The following is a 6,334-nucleotide window of genomic DNA, read 5'->3' as shown; positions in this document are numbered from 1 at the left end:
ACTAATATAAAATCCTCAATTGATAAAACTTAATAAAATTTAACTGCCAAAACCTCCATGATTACAACTCGGGAATCCATCTCTAGAGGACACCTAATAATAATCCATACTGAAAACTAAAAACAACTGAAAGAAACATCCAGAAAATAAGTTATGGAGAGAATCCTACGTAGTTGGTGGAATGGAAGTCCGTATCCGCTTTGCACGACCAAGCTCTAACCCTGGAACTGACGAACACCTGAAAAATAAAAGAGTGGGTTAGGCCCACATGCAAGTCCTAATCCAACTGTAATCCATACAGTGCCCGATACGCAGATACACCCTAGATACCCTCAACATAACTAGATAATCCATAAATATACATATATATCCACACGAAGGACATTCACTGGACTATAGTAGAGGTCTCAACCTGAATAGAAGGCAACATGCAAAAACGCACCCAAAGGTGGGTATGAGTACCTAGACCTAACAGGGTACACCTACCTACTATATCCAGCTACGCATCCACTGCATATACGCACCCTAACCAACGACTCTGAGGCGCAAGCTCATATCGTGGTACCATAATCATATATCTAAAGTCCGTCGGAAACCATGGTATGCCATTCAATTATCTATTTAGATGACATACTATATATAAACTAGTTAATCACTCAACTTATTCAGTTGATATGACTTAACTACCATCCATCACTCCCGGAAGCCATTCAACTTAGTCGCAGTTGATCTGACTTATTCACAATTAAGATTCAATATTTTCAATCCATTCCTTTAATCCATTAGGATAGGTTTAAGCGTTTTGAGCTAAACCATCCCTAGTATGTCACCGTCCCATACCGGTGCATACAATCCTCCAAATCCATGTAAATTACAACATATATATAATAAACAAGTAATTTGCAGTCCAAAACCAAATATCCAAATCACTGCAGAAAAGTGTTTAAAGTTTCAGCAATTTAAATCCAAGATTTAAACCTTGTAATTGCAGGAAACGGTTTAATAGTTCAATAACTAGCATCCAAAACATGCATAGACCAAATATACTATATCAATGACTCTTCCTTACATTCAAAATAAATTATATAATCATTTTATAGTCCAATAAATTGCTAAATTAATTTAAACAATTTAGTTCTTTCCATCCGGTAACAGCGTACTAAGTTGTATACTGGTATTCTGTTTTATATTTTAGCACAGAGCCATGTACTATGCCGCAAGTCCAATTTGTTAATTAAAAGACTTCACCATGTATTTAAAATCAGTTAATAAACACATGATATTCCACTGAATTCTCAAACTTTAGCCTAAGCAACCAAATCTCCTTCCATCCATTAACCGTATACAATGTGCATTACTTTTCTACAATTTGTTCCATTAATTTAGAGGCAAACTTTGATCAATCAAGGATCCTATTAACACTTAAAATTAGCTTCTTAGTCACACAGGAAAGTCCCAGAATTTTTAGACATAATTCAGACACTCAAAAACTCCAAACAGCTCGTTAAATTCACCTTCAGGAAGTAGTTTGAGAGAGAGCCTGCTCTAATTCTAAAAGAGCAGGCTCTTGGAAATCCTAGAGCTGCCTCTTAGGAGGGTAGAGCCAGCTCTACCTCTCCTAGAGCCGGCTCTTCAATGGGGGAGCCGGCTCTTTGCATTCCAGAGCCGACTCTCTCATCCTCCTCGAGCCTCCTTCAACCTCTGTTACTCCTGCGACTTTCTGTAGTGTTTCTGGCCATTCACAACTTGTCTAGTTTGTTTTAAACTGATCCCAAGAGTCCTATCAAAGTCTAGTATAATTCCCAAGATGTGTTTATAGTAGTTGAAAACAAAAACAGAGGCTACAAGTTCTATAGATTTTTCATGCTTTAATAAACAAACTGATAACAGATACGCACGAACTGTAATTGAACAAATTTTCACACATACAAAACATCAATATAACGTCTATTATACATAAGAAACTCAGTTAAATGCTTAAGTAAATCCTAGAGGCTATCTAGGTGCACAGAACATAGGCAAAGGGAAGAAGAAAGAAAAGAACTTGCCTGTTCAAACTTTGCTTGTTCGGGCAATACAAACCACTGTCAAGCCTCCTCTGCTTCTAGTTAGTTCACCACTATACCTCCTTGGTCCTCTCTATTCCTCCATTGACAGACCCTATAATGCTCTGTTCTTACAAAACCCCTCTCTGTTTTCACTCTGTAAACTTAAGACGTAAACAGAGCTCTCGTATTTCCAAAACCCTAATTCCACACACTGTTCTATATATATAGAGACATAAAATAAACCCCTATTCCCTGTAGGTGTAGAGACAGAGCCTTAATCCTAATCTTTGTTGGCCCATAACAAAACCTACATCTGAAACAGTGTCGGCTACACACGTAAACTCCATTATACAGTTAACACTATAACCTAATGTACTAAATAAAACCTAATGTAATAAATAAAACCTTTAACTTAATCCAATTAAAATAACCCACGAAAATTGAAATAATTAATAAAAAACAATTAACTAACATAATCCATCAATTAAAATAAAATAATTAAGCAATTAATCAATTAAAGTAAAACAAAATCAAATTTAAATAACCATGAAATAAGCACACAATTAAAATAACCAATTAAATAAAATAAAAATGCAATTAAACAATTAAATAAAGGATTAAACAATTAAATAAATGCCAGGACTATCCTTTTAAAATTAGGGGTATTACAGCTTGAGTCTCAGGATTATGGTTAAGGTGCGTATATCGCCTAGGATGGATAACTAGACATAGTAGATACCTGGTCCCCTGGTAGGTCTAGGTATACATGCTCATGTTATGTGCAATTTGCATGTTACCCTCTACTCAGGCTGAGACAGACCTATGGGCTAGTGAGCGTCCTATAGTGTGTATTTATATATATATGGACTATTTTAGTTATTACTGAGTTATCTATGATGTATCTACGTATCGGGTCTCTGTATAGATTGTAGTAGAGTAGAACTTGCTCGTGGGCTTGACTCACTCTTATTTTTCAGGTGTTTGCCAGTTTCAGCCTTAGAGCTTGATCGTGCTGAGAAGAGACAGTCACTCATTCATTCGACTACGTAAGATCTCATTTCATGTCTTAGCTTTGGATTTTATTTCAGTTATTTATTTTATTTCCAGTTGGGATTTTAGTAGGGGTCCACTAGATGGATTCCCGAGTTGTAATTATTTGAGGTTTTGGCAAATGTTGGATTTTAAATAACTTTTGAGGATTTATTATTTAGAATTCTTTCAGCTTTATTATTTATTTCTTAATTCTTTTGTGTTTTGTGTTCATTTACATACTTAATTATTTGGTATCCCTCGGATCTGTGCTCGGACTTGATCATCCGTGACTCTAGAATGAGGGGTATCACATAAGTTAAGTTCTACCTATTTATATTTATAAGAGAATGAATTAACCATAGAGTTAACTCCTACTTATTATTGTCAGGTCAACAAAATAGTTGGATGACATACCATTGAAATATATGATTGGATAGTTTACTTTATGTTTGGATAAGATAGATATTATATATGTATAGTTATATGCTATGATATGAGCTTGAGTCTCAAGATCAGTGGTTAGGGTGCATATATTGTAAGGGATGTGTAGCTGGATATAATGGATAGTTGTGTGCCCTGGTAGGTCTAGGTACTCATGCCCACTGTATGTGCGTTATGCATGTTGCCTACTATTCAGGTTGAGGCAACCCTATAGTTCAGTGAGGTTCCTTTAGTGTGTATATATATATTTATACGGACTATTTAGTTATTGTTGAGTTAATTAGGATGTATACAAGTATCAAATATCTGTTTAGGATGTAATAGATTATAACTTATTTATGGGCTTGACCCACTATTATTTTTCAGGTGTTCTTTACTTCCAGACTTAGAGATTGTTCGTGCTGAGTAGAGACAATCTATTCACTCTTCCGAATCTATGTAGGGATCTTAATTATCTTTTAGTATTTAGATTTGGATTTCTTTATCTATTTTAGTTGGGTTTTGGATTAGGGGTCCACATGATGGATTCCCAAGTTTTAATTTTAATTAATTACTGGTATCAAATTTTTTAAATTATTGGAGACTTATTTTATTGGATTAATTAATAGAGGTTTATTATCTAGTTTTCTTTCAGAATATTTATTTATTCTTATTTCTTTTAGTATTCAATGCTTGTTAAATTAACTAATTGTTTTGATATCTTTCGGTTCTATGTTCGGGCTTGATCACCCGTGGCTCTAGAATCGAGGGGTGTCCCAATGGCTCAATGATTAAATATACATTGATTTTCCTATGCCATGCCGTTGCTTAGATAGTTCGTCCTTAAGTGTCTTAGTTGGCTGCAAAGAAACAATTTTGTTTGCCCTCAATATACACTGCTTTATTGCTTTTAACATTTTGGATCCCTATATTTTGTGCTAACCTAGTCCTATAGTCATCCTTCTTCTTTTCATTTGCCCTTCCACTTAGACCTAAAAGAAGATGGTATAGACTAGGTTAGATTGATAGAAACGCCAATACTTTTGATTATCCTTTTATATGTTACCAACTATATAAGAATATCAGTGAGTGTGAACTCAAACTGGTTCCTTATTTAATTTACTCTAAAAGAATCGAACGAGTTTAGTAACTAGACAATAATCACGCCAACTTGAAGCTTACCACCCAAATTAGTCCCATTGATCTCCAGTTAATTTTTAAATAATAAATAATCATTTTCAAAATATGATCTTTTACTGGAGTTCCTTAGGCTATTTTGATGGTATTCAAATCTGACATTGTACTTAGGCATATGCTCTATCTAATCTCACCAAAACATCTCATTGATATTTAATATGATGCTTGAAGAAAATAAAATAATGCAAATGTTAGCTTTGGAGCGTATTCGAGATAAACTCTATAGTATTGCACCGAGTTATATCATTTGCCTTATTTCACTTATTAAAAGTATTAATGTCCTCTTGGGTATCTAAAAGAAAAAAGGGTTAGGAATAAGAGTAGTAAATACATTTTGTACCCTTAGATTGTGAGTAAAATATCTAATTTCTTTTTTCCAGTCCATATAAATGAGGTCCAGTTACATTGAATATGATTGCAAGTGGATTAAATGAATTAGACATAATTAATCTGAATATAAATGCATTCATACAATAAGTAAGGTAAACTATTAATCCTATCATGCATATTTAAAATTTAAATGAGTTTGTTAATCACGTAGTATAATAAATTTTAATGGAATAAGAGTTCATTATAATTATTATTGAAAAAATTCATTATCACTATTGGTGAACAATCCCTTTTAATTAATGTGGGTCCCTTAACTTCATAGCATAATAAATCATACAATCAATACGTCAATAACTTACCCTGATGGAGGAGTTTATTATTACTATTGTTGAGCTTTATTTGCTATTAGGCGAGCACTTCTATTAAAATAATATATGGGTCCTTTAACCACTACGCATGAAAAATCGGATAACCAATACGCCAATAACTTATTCGGTTGGCGAAGTTCATTATTGCTATTGACGGACAAATCCCATCATTTTCATATCTCTTAAGACAATGCCTTATCTATATATGAAATGATTCCCAATTATGTTTAGCCTTTCTAAAATCACCTAGTGCAGACCATTCTGTTAGGGAGTTAATACTATTGATTTTAGATTGAGTGTATAATGTTATTAATGCTCTAACGAAAAATAAAACATTAAATATCTTGTCATGATAATCTTAGACTCTTTAAATCATGCGTAGAGCCTTATTTTTAAAAATCTAATTACAATAAACATTTAATAATTTTATTTTCATAAAACAACCATTCTTGTAATCTCAGACTCTTCAAATCATGTATGGAGCCTTATTTTTGAAGATCTAATTATAATGGTTATAATAACGAAGGCTATGGAATAATGTATAAAATTTTTCGCTCCCACTCAATTTTTAATGATTTATAATTAAGGTTTTTCATTCATTTACTTCATGATATATTGCATGCAAAATGCCTTAATTTTAATCCAATTAAATTTAGAAAATATTTGGACTTTTAAATAATTCACTAATATTTAATTTGAGACACTTTTAAAAGTAATTTTTCATTTCCCATTAAGTGCCCTATAATTAATTAGTAATCAAATCCAATTAATTTTCATAATTTAATTACTATAAATTAAGTCATTTAAATAAATATTATGGATCCAATGTATGAATAATAATAATTAACAATTATATATTCCATGCATTTCATACATCACATAAATAAATAAATGACAGACTAAAGCAAATAAAATTGCCAATGGATTTAGCTTTTAACA

The sequence above is a fragment of the Cornus florida genome, unplaced genomic scaffold (assembly GCF_030987335.1).
Source record: "Cornus florida cultivar Cherokee Brave unplaced genomic scaffold, ASM3098733v1 CherokeeBrave_3.0.0_Hap2_Chr04, whole genome shotgun sequence".
Lineage (NCBI taxonomy): Eukaryota > Viridiplantae > Streptophyta > Magnoliopsida > Cornales > Cornaceae > Cornus > Cornus florida.
This window is presented reverse-complemented; position numbering follows the sequence as displayed.